General features: G+C 45.2%; 1 long non-coding RNA gene across 1 annotated transcript in view; it reads left to right on the top strand.

The window, feature by feature from the left end:
* The first annotated feature begins 2,227 nt into the window (after positions 1 to 2,227).
* Positions 2,228 to 22,105, top strand: part of LOC121271193 — an 84,555-nt gene continuing 64,677 nt past the window's right edge. Inside the window, exon 1 of the long non-coding RNA XR_005941691.1 lies at positions 2,228 to 2,403. This is a non-coding gene — a long non-coding RNA (uncharacterized LOC121271193). The remainder of the gene's footprint in view (positions 2,404 to 22,105) is intronic.

Genomic DNA, 22,105 nt, shown 5'->3' with positions numbered 1-22,105 from the left:
TGGGGAGTATTCCATCACACTCCTGACTTGTGCCTTGTAGGTGTTGGACAGGTTTTGGGGAGTCTGCAGGTTAGTTACTCATTGCAGGATTATTAGCCTCTGATCTGCTCTTGCAGCCACAGTATTTATATGGCTAGTCCAGTTCCGTATATGGTCAATGATAAACCCCAGAATGTTGATAGTGAGGGATTCAGTGATGGTAATCCCATTGAACATCAAGGGGCCATGGTTGGATTCTCTCTTGTTGGAGATGGTCAATGCCTGACACTTGTGTGGTGCAAATGTTACTTGCCACTTGTCAGCCCAAGCCTGGATATTGTCCAGGTCTTGCTACATTTGGACATGGACTGTTTCAGTATCTGAGGAGCCATGTGAGGATTAGTGAGGAATGCGGTATATAAGATGATTACAGTGAGGAGTGTAGTATATTAGAGTATTACCATAAGAGTGTGGTATATTAGAAGAGTTGCTGAACATTGTGCAATCAACAGCGAACGTCCCCACTTCTGAGCTTATGATAGAAGGAAGGTCATTGATGAAGCAGCTGAAGATGGTTGCGCCAAGGCCGAATGTGGTGTATAAGAGGATTACAGTGAGCAGTGTGGAATATTAGAGGGTTACAGTAAGGATTGTGGAATATTAGAGGATTACAGAGAGGAGTGTGGTATATTAGAGGGTTATAGTGAGGAGTGTGGTGTATAAGAGGAGTACAGTGAGGAGTGTGGTATATTAGAGGATTACAGAAAGAAGTGTGGAATATTAGAGGGTTACAGTGAGGAGTGTGATATATTAGAGGGTTAATGTGAGGAGTGTGGTATATTAGAGGGTTAATGTGAGGAGTGTGGTATATTAGAGGGTTAATGTGAGGAGTGTGGTATATTAGAAGGTTAATGTGAGGAGTGTGGTATATTAGAAGGTTAATGTGAGGAGTATGGTATATTAGAGGGTTAATGTGAGGAGTGTGGTATATTAGAGGGTTAATGTGAGGAGTGTGGTATATTAGAAGGTTAATGTGAGGAGTGTGGTATATTAGAAGGTTAATGTGAGGAGTGTGGTATATTAGAGGGTTAATGTGAGGAGTGTGGTATATTAGAGGGTTAATGTGAGGAGTGTGGTATATTAGAGGGTTAATGTGAGGAGTGTGGTATATTAGAGGGTTAATGTGAGGAGTGTGGTATATTAGAAGGTTAATGTGAGGAGTGTGGTATATTAGAGTGTTAATGTGAGGAGTGTGGTATATTAGAGGGTTAATGTGAGGAGTGTGGTATATTAGAGTGTTAATGTGAGGAGTGTGGTATATTAGAGGGTTAATGTGAGGAGTGTGGTATATTAGAATGTTAATGTGAGGAGTGTGGTATATTAGAGGGTTAATGTGAGGAATGTGGTATATTAGAGGGTTAATGTGAGGAGTGTGGTATATTAGAATGTTAATGTGAGGAGTGTGGTATATTAGAATGTTAATGTGAGGAGTGTGGTATATTAGAGGGTTAATGTGAGGAGTGTGGTATATTAGAGGGTTAATGTGAGGAGTGTGGTATATTAGAATGTTAATGTGAGGAGTGTGGTATATTAGAGGGTTAATGTGAGGAGTGTGGTATATTAGAGGGTTAATGTGAGGAGTGTGGTATATTAGAGGGTTAATGTGAGGAGTGTGGTATATTAGAATGTTAATGTGAGGAGTGTGGTATATGAGAGGGTTAATGTGAGGAGTGTGGTATATTAGAGGGTTAATGTGAGGAGTGTGGTATATTAGAGGGTTAATGTGAGTATATTAGAGGATGTTGTAGTGACCAATGTGGTTAATATTTCATTTGTAAGTTTATTTATTAAAATAAAATGTTAGTGGCCTTGTCTGAACTATTTCTTACTGTGATTACTTTCTGCATTGTTTTATATTCTTACTTCTATTAGGTTGCTGCAATTCTTCTAAACACAGCAGCTTGGGTTTGGTTTCTCAAAGAGTTAATAGATGGCAGGCTGCCAAAGCACACACGGGCATCGAGCAACATCTAAAAAAAGCCAAACGGTTCCATTCTCCAGGCCCCTAGCCCAATACCCTGTCTATACTTTTGGTTCAGCCAATCCCCTGACGATGTTTTCAGACCACCGCCCGCCCCCTCCTTCCTCTACCAGTTCCTGCCTCACGCATCAGGGATGTATAAAGCAGCCAAGGATTAACGTTCAGCTGGGAGAGGTCCAGCATTGCCTCAGCCGAACTATATTCAGATGTGTGACAGGCAGCCAGCCAGTCTGGCTTCCTTTCAAACACAGCTCTCACGACGAGAAAGAAAGCAGCCCAGCTTTTTTCAACCGACTGAAAGAGCAAGAAATGTAGAGCTGCAGAAGAACCTGCTGGATAAAGGAATCCTTCCAGGGAACGTCTCCACGTTTGCCTCTCCTGCTGTAAGTACATGAACTTCATGTGCAATCATTTTTTTTTGTTTGAAATTTTTTTTAAAAAAAAAAGGGAGGGCTCAGCGCTTCCCCCTCCAAATCCACCTCTGGTGCAAGTTGATATGCACATTCCTGTTTTGGCGGACAGAAATATTAATTAGTGTCACGTTTCCAGTAAATCTGCTCTTGGCCACAAAGTTTTATTCCTTCACTTGTAAATATTTGAAGTTTAAGGACACCACTGGCGTTGACCCTAACTCTGTGTAATTTAACAGAATGTGACCCACGATTTTAAATTCAGTCAGCTCTGAAAACAGGGAGTTAGGCGGGTAGGAGAGAGGTGGGGGGTGGGGTGGTCTATTGGTGGGGGTGGTGGTGGGCATTGAGGTGATGTTGGGGGGGGTGGGGTGCATTTTGACGGTGGGAAATAGAACAGGACACCATCATTTTCTTATTACCAATCTGTCCAGATTTTTGGAAGTGGGGGTCAAAATAGTTGTAAACTATTAGCAGTGCTTGTGAATGTCACAAAATGTATTTGGGGCTGCAGAGTGAGGAGTTAACAAGGAGGCATTAGCAAGAGTTACAAGAAGAAATAGAAAAGAATATTTTTTTAAAAAATTAAGCTTTGTGTTTACTTTGTTTTCTTCCCTCCCCATCTCCTCAGATATTTTAGGTAATCTGCATCCTCTCTGTACATTTATTTCACGCCGGTTTGTGAATCCAGCTCCCATCTCCTTAACAAAGGAATATATATATACACGGCTTAAAGATGGGAATTTGCTACTCTGCAGGATTCCATGACTGTGACACTATGATTAAGTGGGAGGTTTCAGTGAAAATGTGCCACAGATGTGTAGCCCCCACGTCTGCTATAGTTAGTATTTTAACTCTCTCCCACCATCCTAGTTTCAGTCTGTGTGTTTCCCACCCTCTATCATGTAACCTAGGAAGATGGCAGTTGTCTTTATGTCTTGCTTCTCAGCTGAAGGCACGACGCTTTGTCAAATGAATGCTAAAGTCTATCGTGGGTGTCTAAAGACAAAGCTAACTTGCTAACCATGTCAGAATCTTTAAAGCGGATTAACTCATAACTCTGTCAGCACTAATTCTCCCTCTTGATGCCACTGATTCATGCTTTGGTATGATATTGGGAGTCAGTCAGTGCTTCACCCAAGGAGTCATTCTTCAGGTGTAACCAAGCAGTAGCAATCAGTTGGATCTTCTGCTGTGGAAAGCATCACATTCAAGCCTGATCCTAATGTCCACAAATGTGAACTTTCTTTCAGGAGGGAGGGTCATTGGAGAGTGATCAACCTTGTCTGCATTTCATCCTCAATCTCACTCTCTCAATCTCACTCCTCTCCTCTCCCCCTCCTTGTACCCTCTCCATCTTATTCTCTCCATCTCACTCCTCTCGTCTCCCCCTCCATGTACCCTCTCCATCTCCCCTCTCCATCTTATTCTCTCCATCTCACTCCTCTCCATCTCACTCTCTCTATCTTCCCCCTCCATCTCGCTATCTCCACCTCCCCTCATCTCAATCACCCTATCTCAATCTCACTTCATCTCCTCCTCTCCATCTCCCCCCTCGAACTTCCCCCTCCATCTCCCCTCTCCATCTCACTCTGGTCCATCTCATTCCTCTCCATCTTACTCATACCCAACCCCCCTCCATCTCACTCTCCCTACCTTCCATCTCTATCTCACTCACTCCATCTCACTCTTCTCCATCTCCCCCATCAATCTCACTCCTCTCCATCTTACTCCGCTCAATCCCACTCAATCTTCCCCCTCCATCTCCCTTCTCTGTCTCACTCCCTCCATATTGCTCTCTCCATCTCCCCAGTCAAACTTCCCCTTCTATCTCCCCTCTCCATCTCACTCTTATCCATCTCCCTCCTATCCATCTCCACCCCTCAATCTCATTCCTACGTAGTTCCCCTCTCCACCTCACTCACTCTCATCTCACTTTTCTCTGTCATATCCCTGTACAAAACAACCTGACCAACAAAATGCCACATCTTGGAGTGTCAACAAAACAGGGGACAGGAAATATTTATGTCAGTCACAGTGTGATCCCAGCACCTTACTCACACCCAGTAGGTTACACAATGTGATCCCAGCGCCTTATACCCAGCAGGTTACACAGTGTGATCCCAGCACCTTACTCACACCCAGCGGGTTTCCCACACCATGTGATTCCAGCAAGTTACCCACACTGTGTGATCACAGCAGGTTACCCACACTGTGTGATCCCAGCAGGTTACCCACACTGTGTGTGATCCCAGCAGGTTACCCACACTGTGTGATCCCAGCAAGTTACCCACACTGTGTGATCCCAGCAAGTTACCCACACTGTGTGATCCCAGCAGGTTACCCACACTGATCCAAGCAGGTTACCCACACTGTGTGATCACAGCAGGTTACCCACACTGTGTGATCCCAGCAAGTTACCCACACTGTGTGATCCCAGCAAGTTACCCACACTGATCCCAGCAGGTTACCCACACTGTGTGTGATCCCAGCAGGTTACCCACACTGTGTGATCCCAGCAGGTTACCCACACTGTGTGATCCCAGCAAGTTACCCACACAGTGTGATCCCAGCAAATTACCCACACTGTGTGATCCCAGCAAGTTACCCACACAGTGTGATCCCAGCAAGTTACCCACACAGTGTGATCCCAGCAAATTACCCACACTGTGTGATCCCAGCAAGTTACCCACACAGTGTGATCCCAGCAAGTTACACACACTGTGTGATCCCAGCGGGCTACCCACACACTGTGATCCCAGCAAGTTACCCACACTGTGTGATCCCAGCAGGTTACCCACACTGTGTGATCCCAGCAGGTTACCCACACAGTGTGATCCCAGCAAGTTACCCACACTGTGTGATCCCAGCAGGTTACCCACACAGTGTGATCCCAGCAAGTTACCCACACTGTGTGATCCCAGCAGGTTACCCACACTGTGTGATCCCAGCAGGTTACCCACACTGTGTGATCCCAGCAAGTTACCCACACTGTGTGATCCCAGCAGGTTACCCACACTGTGTGATCCCAGCAGGTTACCCACACTGTGTGATCCCAGCAGGTTACCCACACTGTGTGATCCCAGCAAGTTACCCATACTGTGTGATCACAGCAAGTTACCCACACTGATGCCAGCAAGTTACCCACACTGTGTGATCACAGCAGGTTACCCACACTGTGTGATCCCAGCAGGTTACCCACACTGCGTGTGATCCCAGCAGGTTACCCACACAGTGTGATCCCAGCAAGTTACCCACACTGTGTGATCCCAGCAGGTTACCCACACTGTGTGATCCCAGCAGGTTACCCACACTGTGTGATCCCAGCAAGTTACCCACACTGTGTGATCCCAGCAAGTTACCCATACTGTGTGATCCCAGCAAGTTACCCACATTGTGTGATTCCAGCAAGTTACCCACACTGTGTGATCCCAGCAAGTTACCCACACTGTGTGATTCCAGCAAGTTACCCACACTGTGTGATCCCAGCAGGTTACCCACACTGTGTGATTCCAGCAAGTTACCCACACTGTGTGATCCCAGCAAGTTACCCATACTGTGTGATCCCAGCAAGTTACCCACACTGTGTGATTCCAGCAAGTTACCCACACTGTGTGATCCCAGCAAGTTACCCATACTGATCCCAGCAAGTTACCCACACTGTGTGATTCCAGCAAGTTACCCACACTGTGTGATCCCAGTAAGTTCCCACAGTGTGTTACCCCAGCAACTTACCTACACAGTGTGATCCCAGCAGGTTACCCACACTGTGTGATCCCAGCAAGTTACCCACACTGTGTGATCCCAGTAAGTTCCCACAGTGTGTTACCCCAGCAACTTACCTACACAGTGTGATCCCAGCAGGTTACCCACACCCAGCAAGTTACCCACACTGTGTGATCCCAGCTGGTTACCCACACTGATCACAGCAGGTTACCCACACTGTATGATCCCAGCAAGTTACACACACTGTGTGATCCCAGCAAGTTACCCACACTGTGTGATCTCAGCAAGTTACCCACACTGTGTGATCCCAGCAGGTTAGCCACATAGTGTGATCCCAGCAAGTTACCCACACTGTGTGATCCCATAACTTACCCACACTGTGTGATCCCAGCAGGTTACCCACACTGATCCAAGCAGGTTACCCACACTGTGTGATCCCAGCAGGTTACCCACACTGTGTGATCCCAGCAGGTTACCCACACTGTGTGATCTCAGCAGGTTACCCACACTGATCCAAGCAGGTTACCCACACTGTGTGATCCCAGCAGGTTACCCACACTGTGTGACCTCAGCAGGTTACCCACACTGATCCAAGCAGGTTACCCACACTGTGTGATCCCAGCAGGTTACCCACACTGTGTGATCCCAGCAGGTTACCCACACTGTGTGATCCCAGCAAGTTACCCACACTGTGTGATCCCAGCAGGTTACCCACACTGATCACAGCAGGTTACCCCCAGCAGGTTACCGACACTGTGTGATCCCAGCAGGTTACCTATACTGATCCCAGCAGGTTACCCACACTGTGTGATCCCAGCAGGTTACCCACACCCAGCAGGTTACCCACACCATGTGATCCCAGCAGGTTACACCGTGTGATCCCAACATGTTACCTACACACTGATCCCAGCCTCCCGTTTAAATTTACACAAAAGCTTTCTGCCATTTTGTTTATGATCTACGCTCTCTCGGGCTGTGCAGCTCCTGCAAAAACACAGACTCAGGAAAGCACAGCGTACACACAATGGAGCAGTCTTTAGCGGTTGAGCTCCAATTAAACCCAAGAGACCTTCTGCACCGAGACCTAAAGTGTAACAAGGCTGTAATTTGTGCCATTTATGACATGACTGGCTCTGCTTACTTCTGTAATTTCCACCTTAATTCCTGATTTGCAAACTGCACAAAGAAAGGTGAAGCAGTTCAGCAGTTGGTCCATGAATGAGGGGGTGAGGGGCTTGCAAAGACTGACAAAGTGCCGGTGTCCAGTGGGTTAATGTCCTTTTAATAGGCAGATCCAGTTGAGCATAAACTCCAGAAAAGATCCCATCATCAAGAGTGGTAGAGCATGTGATCTAACATGTGACTGTCTCATACTTACCCCCACATCCATTGCTTTAAATGGGAGGAGGGCTGTGATTTACAAATTAATGTGACTTGTGACTGTGAACTTGACATGATTGGAAAGTGATTATAAATTGATTCCTGATGATAAACTGGAGGCCGATTACAAAAACAGTTTGAGTGGAAAGATTTGTGCTGATAAACTGATGCATGATCATGAGGGCTGTATTTTCGGTGATTATAAAGACCTGTGCAGTGTCACACTCCTAAGACAATGGCGTGGTTACAAATTGGTGGGGTGCGTAGCAGTGTGAGCTAACTGGCAGCATAACAGGGCATCGAGTTAGCTGTGTTGCTAGGGGTAAACAGTGAAATGGATTCAAATTAAATTGGGGTGCGCCCACGAATCTGCTGCTTTAGCTGACAGGGCTGCGACATGACCAGAGTTATCCTTGTTGGAACAGAGTAGACTCAATATGCTAGGAGAACAGAGACCCAGGGGGAGAGGAAAGGAGCCTCCCACAATAGTAAAAATACAAGAAATGTAATAATTTTACTTCAGATTCATTGAAAGAATCTTTCTGTTGTGTATCCTAAGAAATAGCAGAACCACGTTTGAAAATTCTGAAACTTAAAGAGAAAGATTTATTTTTAAAAATGTCTTGCGACTATATATAGCTCCTTCCATGATTTCAGTTCCATAGATAATTGGCACACATTATAGAAAGCCCAAAGACTGAAAACTAAAAAAGACTTGCATTTATATAGTGTCCTCCACCACCTCAGGATGTTCCAAAGGGCTCTACAGCCAGTGAAGGACTCTTGATGTATGGTCACTGTTGTAATGTTGGGAAGAGGAGAGCCAATTTGTGCACAGCAAGCTCCCACAAACAGCAACAACCATGATCAGTTTTAGTGATGTTAACTGCAGGACAAAATTTTGGGTGGGACACAGGGGTAACTCCCCCTAGGATCGTTGACATTTAGCTGACTCGGTTTAACAACTCTTTAGAAAGGCTTTACTAGTTTAAAGTCTGCACTTTTCTATTACTTAAGGCAATTATTTCCCCAAAAGCTTAGCATTTGCTGGGACTGTACCCAGGGGTCACGCTTCATGTTGGTCTGGACATCACAGCAGAGCCCAAACTAGCCTTGCCCTTATCCAGCCACACACTCACACACCAACACACACTCACACACACCAACACACACACACAAACACACACACCAACACTCACATACCAACACACACTCACACACACCAACACACACACCAACACACACACCAACACACACACACAAACACAAACACTCACACACCAACACACACTCACACACACCAACACACACTCACACACACCAGCACACACTCACACACACCAACACACCAATACTCACATACCAACACACACTCACACACATCAACACACACACACAAACTCACACACCTACACTCACACACCAACACACACAAACACACACACCAACACTCACACACCAACACTCACACACCAACACACACACACACCAACACACACACACAAACACACACACCAACACACACTCACACACATCAACACACACTCACACACCAACACACACTCACACACCAACACACACACATACACCAACGCCAACACTCACACGCCAACACATACTCACACACCCACCAACACACACACACTCACATGCCACATACACACACTCACACACCGTAGAACCATAGAAAAGTTACAGCACAGAAGGAGGCCATTCGGTCCATCTTGTCCATGCCAGCCCGAGGACACCCAGGTGCCCTTTCCAATCCCACCTTCCTGCACCCGGCACATAGCCCTGCAGCTTACAGCACTTCAGATGCAGATCCAGGTACTTTTTAAAACAGTTTAAAGTTTCTGCCTCTACCTCCAAATTGGGCAGCGAATTCCAGACACCCACTACCCTCTGTGTAAAAAAGTTCTTCCTCATGTCCCCCCTACACCTTCTGCCACTTAACTTGAATCAGTGTCCCCTGGTTCTAGAATTCTCCACCAAGGGAAGCAATTTTATCCTGTCCACTCTATCTATTCCCCTCATAATTTTGTACACCTCAATCAAGTCACCTCTCAGCCTTCTTTGTTCTAAGGAACATAACCCCAACCTATCCAATCTCTCCTCATAGCTACACTTTTCTAACCCTGGCAACATTCTTGTAAATCTCCTTTACACTCTCTCCAGATCTATTTCGTCCTTCCTGTAATGTGGTGACATTACTGCACACAATACTCTAGTTGTGGCCTCACCAGTGTTTTATACAATTCCAACGTTATATCCTTACTTTTATATTCTATACCACTGCCAATGAAGGAGAGCATTCCATATGCCTTCTTTACAACCTTGTCTACTTGAACTGCTGCCTTCAGGGACCTGTATACTTGTACGCCAAGATCTACCCCTTCATCTACCTCTCTTAGTATATTCCCATTTATTTTGTAATCCCTGCAACTGTTTGACCTCCCTAAATGTATGACTTCACACTTCTCTAAGATAAAATCCATCTGCCACTTTACTGCCCACTCCATCAACCCATTTATATCGTTTTGGACACACACAAACACACACCTACCCAACACAGACACACACAACACACACACGTACCAACATATGCACTCACATACCAACACACACACACCGACACACACTCTCACATACCAACACACACACACCGACACACACTCTCACATCAACACACACACACACGAAAACACACACACACACATATTCACATGCCACATATACATACACACACACACCAACAAACAAAGGCACTCCAACACATACACACACACAGAGTAACACACACACAATCACATACACTCACATGCCACACACACACACAAACCCCAACACACACACACACACGTGCACTCACATGCCACATACACACACACACACATGCACTCACACACACATGCACACACGTTCTGCTAAAAGGCACTGTAAAGCAAACAGAAGTAGCACTCCAGACTGATTTCCAACCCCCTTCTTAACCCAGCTCCAAAACCTCACAACTGCTGTGCAGCTGAAATCAGTGAGGTCAGAATGGACTGGGGGCAAATCCCATTCCATCAAGTACCACCAGGAACTGCTTGGGATCAGAGCTATGCTAATGTCGCATTGACAGACAAATGTATTGAATGTCTCCAGCTGAAGACCTGGCACAGGTGCAATGGGCAGACTGGACTATCAGGTCTAGGATTCTGTGACTGGCAAGAACTAACCTGCTGAGGCGCTGATAACTGTGAACCCTGCCTGCAACAATTTGTGTGCAATGTGAATGTTAACAGCTATATCAAGGTTGCCATTCTAGGAGGTGAGAGTTAACTCTCAACAGCAGATTTACCCTGAATTGTGGGTTAACTCTGAACAATCTGAACATCGTGTCTGCTGGTGCAGATGCGAAGGGCCAAATGGGCTCCTTCTTTGCTGTTAGAATTCTGAGATTCTGAATGGTTTAGATATGGACTGTGGATTAAATCTGGGTAATGGATTGAATAAACTGTGGACGAATCTGGACTGTGGGTTAAATATGAACTGTCAGTTAAATACGGACGGTGGGCTAAATATGGGTTGTAGGTTACCTTATGAACTGTGGGTTATTTATACATGGAAAAGTTTGATATATGTGAAAAATAAATAAATACTTGCATTTATATAGCACCTTTCGCTATCTCAGTACATCCTAAAATGCTTTACAGCGAATGAACCACTTTTGAATCATTGTCACTCTTGCAATGTAGTCAAATAAAGATTCCTTTCTGATGAACTAACTTGTGTGAAGCATCTTGAATTGTTTCCACACAGCAAGATGCCATCTGAGTGTGAGGGTTATTATTTACTGTTACTGATGGCTGTCTGTCTCCTAGTGTTTCACACAGGTTCTCACTCACACTCACAGTAATCTCTCACAGTTAGCCCAACTATCGGTGTTGTCCATGATAATGGTTTTAAGAAAAACTAAGTACACACAGAGAGTAAATTATGGTCAAGTGAGCAACAATGCCAAAATTTAAATTGTGCCTCCGTTGAAAGAAAGAAAGATTTGCATTTATTTAGCACCTTTCATGACTTCAGGATGTCCCAAAGTGCTTTCCACCCATTAAAATACTTGTGCAGTGTCATCACTGTTGTCATATGGGAAATGCAGTGGATAATTTCCACACAGCAAGCTCCCATAATCAGAAAAGTGATAATGATAAAATAACCTGTTTTTATGATGCTAGTTGAGGGATAAAACATTGGCTCAGACACCAGGGAGAAATCCCCTGTTCTGCCATGGGATCTTCCACACTCACCTGACAGGGCAGAGCCTTGGTTTAACATTTCATAGGAAAGACAGCATCTCCAACTGAGCTCCCTCAGTTCTGCACTGATGGTTTAATCTATTTTACATGCTCAAGTGGGAGCTGAGCCCATTACTGGATGATGCAGAAGCTGGAGTGTTACCATTGAATCACTGCTGACCCCTATCACTACCTGCTGTGATGTCCAAAAGCTACACAACTGAGAGTAGATTCATCGGAACATAGGAATTGCTAGACTGGAAAAGTCCAATGTCCATCAAGTTCACCTTTCATTCTGGTGGTCGCACAATACATTGGTAATAGAGTTGGTAAATCTCTATCAATGAATTTAAACAGATCCAGATATTCATGGCTACAAAACAGGCAGTTTCTTTGCTGATGGTATATAGTGATGAAGAATCTTGATAACATTTATAACATTATAACTAATGAATTATCTCCCTTGGCATTGCACTTGAATAGTAATGTGTAGTCTTCAGGTGAAGAAGGGTTGGGGGGCAGAGTGCGTAGGCGTTTTAACATGGGGACTGAATACATTCCGTCATTTTAACATTTCTATGAATTCTATATATTATGGCCTGAATCTTCTGGTTGGCGTGCGGAGGTGGACCCCACTCGCTGATGCATAAAATGACGCACGGTGACATTGGGCGTGCGTCATTCCAATCTTCAGTTCAGTGGGCGCACAATGGTGTTGGCTGCACACCCGCCAGACTGTCAAAGGCCTATTAAGACCATTATTAAACTAATTGTGGTACTTGTCTGGGCTGCCTGTCCAACCTTAAGGTTGGAGGGCAGGCAAAGAACCCAGGCAGCCTTCGCATTTTTCATGGAACCTCATCCACAGGCAAGATGAGGTTTCATGAAGGGTTTATAAGTTTAATAAAATTTTTTATTAACATTCATTGACTTGTCCCAGCTCATGTGACACTGTCACATGAGGAGACATGTCTGAAATTTTTTTAAAATTCTTTTATTCAACTTTTCATGATGAAAGTAATCTCCCTGAGGCAGCTCTGTGCCTCAGGGAGATTTCTGCGCTCTTTCTCTTCCCCCGCCCGCCCGCACAGGTAACGCTAAGCGCTTCTGAGTATGTGTCATGCTGGGTGGGCCTTAATTGGCCTGCCCATGCAAAATGGCGGCACGCAGCCGGTCACGGGCAGTGATTGGCTATGTGCCTACCTGCGCAAGCTCCCGAAAATTCTCCCCTATAAATTCCTGTGTCCACATCTAGAATGGAAACTATCCATGTAGCTTGTCACCCTGCAATTACAGCCTTTTGCAGTCGTTGTGCTGCGGTGCCTCCATTGGTGGGAAGGTGTAATTACAGTGTAACAAGTTTACATAGCTAGCTCGCATTATAATTGTGGGTGTGGGAATTAATAAAGAGCAAAGTGAGCAGGAAGTAGATGCAGATCTGTATACATATATACATATATATATATATATAATATATATAATACATGTAGGTATAATATGTATAGAAAAGAGAGATGAAGTGAGTAGAAAAATAATGACATATTTTAAAAGCAATCTTCTCCTGCTCACTTCCCATACCCTTAAATACGTTCAGCATGTTTCTGAAAACTTGCTTTGTTGCACAGTGCAATACTGAGGCACTGCTGCACTGTTAGAGGTGCAATACTGAGGCACTGCTGCACTGTTAGAGGTGCAATACTGAGGCACTGCTGCACTGTTAGAGGTGCAATACTGAGGCACTGCTGCACTGTTAGAGATGCTATACTGAGGCACTGCTGCACTGTTAGAGATGCTATACTGAGGCACTGCTGCACTGTTAGAGGTGCAATACTGAGGCACTGCTGCACTGTTAGAGGTGCAATACTGAGGCACTGCTGCACTGTTAGAGGTGCTATACTGAGGCACTGCTGCACTGTTGGAGGCGCAATACTGAGGCACTGCTGCACTGTTGAAGGTGCTATACTGAGGCACTGCTGCACTGTTAGAGATGCTATACTGAGGCACTGCTGCACTGTTGGAGGTGCTATACTGAGGCACTGCTGCACTGTTGGAGGTGCTATACTGAGGCACTGCTGCACTGTTGGAGGTGCTATACTGAGGCACTGCTGCACTGTTAGAGATGCTATACTGAGGCACTGCTGCACTGTTAGAGGTGCAATACTAAGGCACTGCTGCACTGTTAGAGGTGCTATACTGAGGCACTGCTGCACTGTTAGAGATGCTATACTGAGGCACTGCTGCACTGTTAGAGGTGCAATACTGAGGCACTGCTGCACTGTTAGAGGTGCTATACTGAGGCACTGCTGCACTGTTAGAGATGCTATACTGAGGCACTGCTGCACTGTTAGAGGTGCAATACTGAGGCACTGCTACACTGTTAGAGATGCTATACTGAGGCACTGCTGCACTGTTAGAGGTGCAATACTGAGGCACTGCTGCACTGTTAGAGGTGCTATACTGAGGCACTGCTGCACTGTTGGAGGTGCTATACTGAGGCACTGCTGCACTGTTAGAGATGCTATACTGAGGCACTGCTGCACTGTTGGAGGTGCTATACTGAGGCACTGCTGCACTGTTAGAGGTGCTATACTGAGGCACTGCTGCACTGTTAGAGATGCTATACTGAGGCACTGCTGCACTGTTGGAGGTGCTATACTGAGGCACTGCTGCACTGTTGGAGGTGCTATACTGAGGCACTGCTGCACTGTTAGAGGTGCTATACTGAGGCACTGCTGCACTGTTAGAGATGCTATACTGAGGCACTGCTGCACTGTTAGAGGTGCTATACTGAGGCACTGCTGCACTGTTAGAGGTGCAATACTGAGGCACTGCTACACTGTTAGAGGTGCAATACTGAGGCACTGCTGCACTGTTGGAGGTGCTATACTGAGGCACTGCTGCACTGTTGGAGGTGCTATACTGAGGCACTGCTGCACTGTTAGAGGTGCTATACTGAGGCACTGCTGCACTGTTGGAGGTGCTATACTGAGGCACTGCTGCACTGTTAGAGGTGCTATACTGAGGCACTGCTGCACTGTTAGAGGTGCAATACTGAGGCACTGCTGCACTGTTGGAGGTGGCTTTTTTTGCATGCGAAATTAAATCAATGTTCTGTCTGCCCCCTCAGGTGGGCACAAAAAATTCCCTGGCACTATTCTGAAGAGGAGCAGGGGAGTTCCTGGACCAATATTTATTCCTCAATCAACATAGTTGAAAAAATGCGGTTTGCAGGAGCTTGCTGAGTGCAAATTGGTTGCTGTGTTTCTTACATTACAACAATTTCAAAGCCCTCTGCGACCTCATAAAGTTTTGAAAGGTGCTATATAAATGCAAGTGCTTTTCCTTCTTTTTCTTTACCTTTGTCCCACCTGGGGCTGGAAGGCTGGAAGGCTCTAAGATCCGCTGCTAGGAGGTGTTCATTCCGACTGTTACTCTCTCATGGATTCTGTATTGTCCTCCCCTCCTCACCCCACCCATCCCAGTTGGGAGGCAGCTGATCCTTGCATGGAACAATTCTTACAATGGCATTCCTCAGCCTCAATGTAATGTTCCCCCATCCGATCTCCTAGTGTAGTACATTGCTTCACTAGCGAATCCAGCTAAATACACTGCTGGCTTTAAATTGGCTATTAAGAAATTGGGAAATACCTGGAGAGCTGCAGCTGGAATTCTGAGTACTGTGGGACACTGAATAAACTCTTATCCTTGCATTTCAATCAGAAAATATAGAAATTATCCTTTTAATTCAAAGGAAAATCTATTTTGTTGATTTAACTTTATTATAATGACCCTCTATTATGGCAATACCCTCCCACAACTTGCTGGGGTGCAGTGTACATTTTACTTGAGGTTGGAAATGCAAAATTCCTATAACATCCGACCCCTTATAGCTCAATATAGAATTACCACCTCTGTAATTTATACATTAAAGTATTCATTCACCAAAACAACTTCTCTCTTCATTACAAAACCTAGGGTCAGTGCCAAGTTGGGGGTCGAAGGTTGCAGATGGTGAAAGGTCACTATGCTGGGGCATGGGTGTCTGAAGGTGTTAGGATAATAGCCTGAGGTAGAGCAGTCAAGCAACACTGCCTGGCAGATAAGAGAAACACGGGAGGGAGGTCAGGCTATTTGAGTTGCCTTGGAGCTGCTCAGGGTAAGGGCATCAGAATTGTACAATTTTTGTAAATAAAGTATTTTTTCAGAAAAAAATTAGAATTGTATTCAGCAAGAAGTGTCCCTAACATTCCACTGTGCCCAGCAGACATCCAGGCCAACTTTTCTCCGCTCTCTTTTGGACAGTTGGACAACAGAGGACCTGACCACTTTCTCTGCCTCTGTCCAAACGCCTCCTTCCTTTGCTCCCCATGTTATCGGGAAATTGGTCTATTTTCTATAGAAGTGCCATGACGTGGCAAACACATACCGTGCTGCTTAATGGGTAACCACACAGGAACAGCAGGAAGCTACATTGGTTGGGAGGCGTCTAACTGAAGTTCAGCAAGGAAACGGACCAGTTTTGCACACGGGCTATGGTCAGTCAGAGCAAAGTGGGAAGTGAATGTCCAGCTGACTGATTCTCGGTCCAACAAGGTGTGACACCAGTGAATAGTTGGCTTTCTTTTCCTGCTACGGTTAAACCTGAGCCACAAATGGATGTCCCCAGTGTTCTATTAGTGATAATAATGGAGCCAATTTTTACTCAGTCTTACGTTTATCAGCTGGGCTGCACTGTTGGTAGCACTCTTGTCTCGGGGTCACAAGGTGCTGGGTTCCAGTCCCACTCCAGGGGCTAAATTTTGACCTTGTTGGGCAGGCGTGATTGGCGGGCCCAAAGGCAATAGCTGCCCGCGATCGGGCTCCAACATCGATTTCACGCTGGTTGGTCAATTAACGGCCAGTCAGCGTGAAACACGTATTGGGAGCCTCAGTGCTGTCAGGGTGGGGGCAGAAGGAGCGCCAGTGCTGAAGTGTGCACATGGGTGGGGGTGCGCACAGTGAAAGCTTCCTGAGGTACAGAGCTGAAGATTTTGAACAGTAAAAATGAAGAATTAAAAAATAAGGAGAACATGCCCCCTCACATGACTCTGTCACATTAGCAGGGACATGTTAAATATGAGTTTTAAAAGTTTTTATTTTTTTATATATCACTGGTCGAAACCTCACCCCGTCCGTGGATGACGTTTTGCCAAAAATGCAAAGGCCGCTTGGCCTATTCACCCGTCAACCGAACAGTTGATTAAGGCCCTTAATGGGCCATTTAATTGTTGGTGGGCACACTGCCAACTCTTGCTTGCGCCCGCCGAGTAAAATGTCACGAGAGTGCGCGATGATGTCAGGACGCTTGCCGACATCATCTTGCAATAGTTTACCCACGTTCGGGTCAGGCACATGCCCTCCTGGCGAGGGAAATATTCTGCCCCAGGGCTTGAGCATGAAAATCTAGGCTGCCACTCCATTGCAGTGCTAAGGGAGCACCACAATGTAAGTGCTGTCTTTCAGACCAAGGCCTCATCTGCCTGCTCGGGTGGATTGTAAAAATCCCATGGCATTATTTCAAAGAGGTGCAGAGGAGTTTCTGGCCAACCCTCAATCAACATCACAGAAAACAGATTATCTGGTCATTATCACATTGCTGTGTGGGAGTTTGCTGTACGCAAAATTGGCAGCTGCATTTCCTACATTACAACGGAGGCTGCATTTCAAAAAGTACTTCATTAGCTGTAAAGTGCTTTGAGATATCCAGTGCTATATAAATGCAAGTCTCTCTTTATTATTATAAGCCTACATCTCCTAACTCCATCACACCACAGTTTCAGTAAGTACCTCTTTACATGTGCTCAAGTGAAGCCCCAATTAATACCCTTCACCTGCATATAACTGAGCACAAATGATGTACAATTTAATAAACAATACCATGCATGAGCTTTGATGTTAAACTATTAAAGTCTGGATGGGTCATCTAAGCCAAGCTGGATCGTGTCCACGTTTGCACTTCCAAGCAGGAACTCGTTGATAGGTTTCACCACAGAAGGAGGCCATTCGGCCCATCATCTTTGTGCTGGCTCACTGCAAGGCCAACTCACCTTGTCCTACTCCTCTGCCTTTTCCACTTGACCCTGCAATTTCTTTTCTCTTCAGGTTATTATCCAAGAGCAGGCAATGGGGATCCTGTCCCATTCCCTACCCCTGCCTCCCCAACCCATCCGATTCAACCAAACCTCTCCTTATCTTGTTCTTGCCTGCCCTGATGGTAACTACCTTAGCACAGGCTGGGGATCAAACCTGGGTCCTGTCCATTGCGCTTCAGCCCTCTTTACCACAGAGTAAGAACACTCGGCTGTTGCCGATTCAATTCTGGCTGTGAAAAGCATTCACATTTTAAAGGGACATTCATGAGTTTTCAAGGCCATTGAGCCAGGAAACCAAGTTGACATTTGACCATTGCTAAGCAAAATGTCTTTTGTGCCTCAGCTTGAGGTACAATTACATTCCTTCTTGTTCTATTTAAATTATAAATATCATTTCTGAAAAAAAAATCTTTAAATATTCCTGGGAGCTGTATTGGGTGACAAGGGGTTGGTGTCCAAGAACTGACTTGGGATAGATGATCTTAGATTTTTCTTTATTGCTGTGTGTGGTCCATAGAATCATAGAATGCAGGAGGAGGCTATTCGACCCATCGTGCCTGTGCCAGCTCTTTGAAAGAGTTACTCAATTGGTCCCACTCCTCTGACCTTTCTTCCTAGTGCTGAACATATTCCCTTTTCGAGTACTTATCCAATTCTCTTTTGAAAGTTACTATTGAATCTGCTTCCACTGCCCTTTCAGGCAGCGCTTATGGAACATAACAACTCGTCGCATTAAAAAAAAAACTTCTCTTTCTCTCATTCCCAATTCTTTTGCCGGTTATCTTAAATCTGTGTCCTCTGGTTATCGATCCTTCCATCAGTAAGAATAGTGGGCAGAATTTGACAACCCTGTTGTGGGGAGGGGGTGGTGGGTGGAGCTGGAAGATCCATTCAGAAGTCCATTGGCTGCAGCGGGACTAGGGGGAGGGGCCGTAAAATTCCGCCCCATTTCTCTTAATTTATTCCATCAAAATTCTTCAGGATTTTGAACACATTTCTTTAATCTTCCTTAATCTTCCTCTGCTCTAAGGGAAGCAATTCCAGCTTCTCCCGTTTTTCCTTCACATAACTTAGCCCCTCATTCCTCATAATCAGAGGAAGGGCTCGAAATGTTAAGGCAGTGGTTGTCTGTTACTGGAGAGCACGGGAAATATTTTTGAAAACCATAGGAAAGTTATGGCACAGAAATAGGCCATTCAGCCCATTGTGTCTGCACCAGCTGAAGAAAAAACCAGCCACCCATTGTAATTGACAAAGTTCAAGTGTGACAATTTTATGACAATTTGACAGTAACTAGCTTAGCACAGGCTGGAGATAAAACCGGGGTCCTGCCCATTGCACCACAGCCCCCTTTAACCCAGGGTAAGAACTATGTTTTTGTGCTGCATTCCTCTGTGCACTTTCTTTTAGGTTTTGAACTTTCGTAACTTGCATTTCACCGATCGGAAGATATAACCTTACATTTGCACAGATGATTGGAACTTTAGACAGCTCAGAGGCTGCAGCACAGAGTGATGAAGATGTGCGTTTATGTTCTCAGTTCCCCAAATAAAAGCTGCAACGTGCATTTCTATAAAGCCGCTCAAGCAGTAAAACGTCAAAAGGCACTTCACAGGAGCGTTATCAAACAAAACTGGACACCCAGCCCCTTAAGGGGAGGTAGTAGTGTAATGGTAATGTCACTGAACTAGTAATCCAGAACCCAGGATGATGCTCTGGGGATGTGGGTTCCAATCCCATTGTGGTATTTGGTGGAATTTGACTTCAGTCAATAACAATTCTGGAATTGAAAGCTAGTCTCAACCATGATAACAGTGACCGATTGTTGTAAAAACCCATTGGGTTCACTCATGTCCTTTAGGGAAGGAAATCTGCCATCCTTACCTGGTCTGGCCTACATGTGACTCCAGATCCACAGCAATGTGGTTGATACTTAACTGCCCTCTGAAATGGCCACTCCATTCAAGGGCAATTAGGGATGGGCAACAAATGCTGGCCTTGCTGATGACACCCCCAGCATATGAAATCATTTTTTAAAAAGGAAAAATTAGGACAGGTAACCAAAGCTTGGTCGAAGATTAGATTTTAAGGGACATCTTAAGAGACGCAAGTTAGAGAGGCGGAGAGGTTTAGGGAGGGCTTCAGAGTTTAGGGTCTTGTCAGCTGAAGGCATGGCCACCAATGATGGAGTGATGAAAATCGGGAACGTGCAAGGGACCAGAATTGGAAGAGTCCAGAGATCTCGGAGGCTGCAGAGATGTGAAAGGGCTCGAACCTGGAAGGAGTTTCAAAAAATAGGATGAGGATATTAAAGTAAAGGCTGGAGTGGGGACCAATGTCGGTCAGCAAGCACAGGGGTGATGGGTGAATGGGACTTGGTGAGAGTTTAGGCACGGGCAGTCGAGTTTTCATTGAGCTCGAGGTCAGAGGCTACAAGGTGGGAGGCCAGCCAGCAGAGCATTATATGCAGAATTACCCTGCTGGTGTGCAGCCATCACAATGTGGGATCATACTCTGCCATGATCTCTTAACTAAGAAGGGTCGCTGTTAAACATCGAGTAACACTGAAGCAGAGATGAATTGAAACTCTCTTAACTGTTTATTTTGGGTGGTTAGCACTCTCTTCTCATGCAGTATAAATTGTCGTTCCCTTTACTGTTGGTTTATCATCTCTGGCTGTCCTGATGAGTGCAAGATGAAAAGCTTCGACATGTCTCTTTTTTCAGCAATACTCAAATTCTGTGTAACCAAACGACTGTTATTTAAATCTAACCCTTCCCTCTCTCGGCCAGATAAGCTGGCTTCTTATTTAAGTCTGGTTAAAATCTGATGAGCAATTGAACCTGGGGGTTAGAATGGCGAACAAGATCCAGCTAAACTGGTGACATCACATCAGGAGCCAGCCTCTGTAAATCTCCAGCTTTTGTCCCCAGTCTTTGTCAGTTACAAGCGTTAGGAATTGTAACGAGCGAATGAAAGCAATTACCATGTGTAACAATTACATCCTGTGTTCAGCTGCAGAACTGCTCCAATCTCCACTTGTAAAGCCACAGAACCCCCTTTTGTTTCCCAGGCTTGTCAGTTTGTGGTCAGTTTTATTCATTTTGGAATCAACTTTACTGAAGAGTGACCCTGGCACAGAAGAGGTGGGAAAGACAGAATTCTGATGACAAGGGCAAGAGACACCACAAAAAAGACAAAACAGAATGACTTGTGTTTATATGGTGCCTTTCACAATCTTGGGATGCCCCAAAGCCTTTTACAGCCAATGAAGTTCTTTTGAGGAGAAGTCACTGTTATAATGTAGGAGCACTGCAGCCAGCTCACACAACAACAATAAAATAATGACGAGATAATGTTTCTCGGTGTTGGTTAGGGGATAAATATTGGCCAGCTCACTAGGCAGAACTCAAATAAAACCAAAGTGCAGGAAAAGCACAGCAGCGTGTAAGAATAGAAGAGCAGAATATATTTTAAAAAAGGTGAGAAACTTTAAGTGTTGATGTTCAAAGGGACTTGGGTGTGCTTATAGGAACGTAGAAAGTTAGTATGCAGGTGCAGCAAGCAATTAGGAAGCCAAATGGCATGTTGGCCTTAACCGCAAGGGGATTGGAGTACAAGAATAAAGAAGTCTTGCTAAGTTGTACAAGGGTTTAGTGAGGCCATGTTTGAAGTACTGTCTACCGGTTTGGGTCTGCACATTTAAGAAAGGATATACTTGCATTGGAGGCGGTACATCAAGGGTTCACTAAAATGGTCCTTGGGATTGGGGGGGGGGGGCGTTGTCCTATGATGAGAAGCTGAGTAAATTGGGTCTATATTCTCTGGAGTTTAGAAGAATGAATGGCAATTTCTTTAAAGCTACAAGACGCTGAGGGACTTGATAGGGTAGACATGAGATTGTTTCTGCTGATTGGGGAGACTAAACATGGGGGGCACAGTCTCAGGATAAGGGGACGATCATTAGGACTGAGATGAGGAGAAATTACTTCACTCAAAGTGTTATGATTCTTTGGAATTCTGTATCCCAGAGGATTGTGGATGCTTCATCACTGAACACATTTAAGGCTGGGATAGACATGTTTTTGGTCTCTCAAGGGATTAAGGGATGTGAGGAGCGGGCGTGAAAATGGAGTTGCAGTTCAAGATCAGCCATGA

The sequence above is a fragment of the Carcharodon carcharias genome, chromosome 30, assembly GCF_017639515.1.
Source record: "Carcharodon carcharias isolate sCarCar2 chromosome 30, sCarCar2.pri, whole genome shotgun sequence".
In the NCBI taxonomy this organism is placed as follows: domain Eukaryota; kingdom Metazoa; phylum Chordata; class Chondrichthyes; order Lamniformes; family Lamnidae; genus Carcharodon; species Carcharodon carcharias.
Note: the sequence above shows the minus strand (reverse complement) of the source record. Positions and strands in the feature narration are given on the sequence as shown.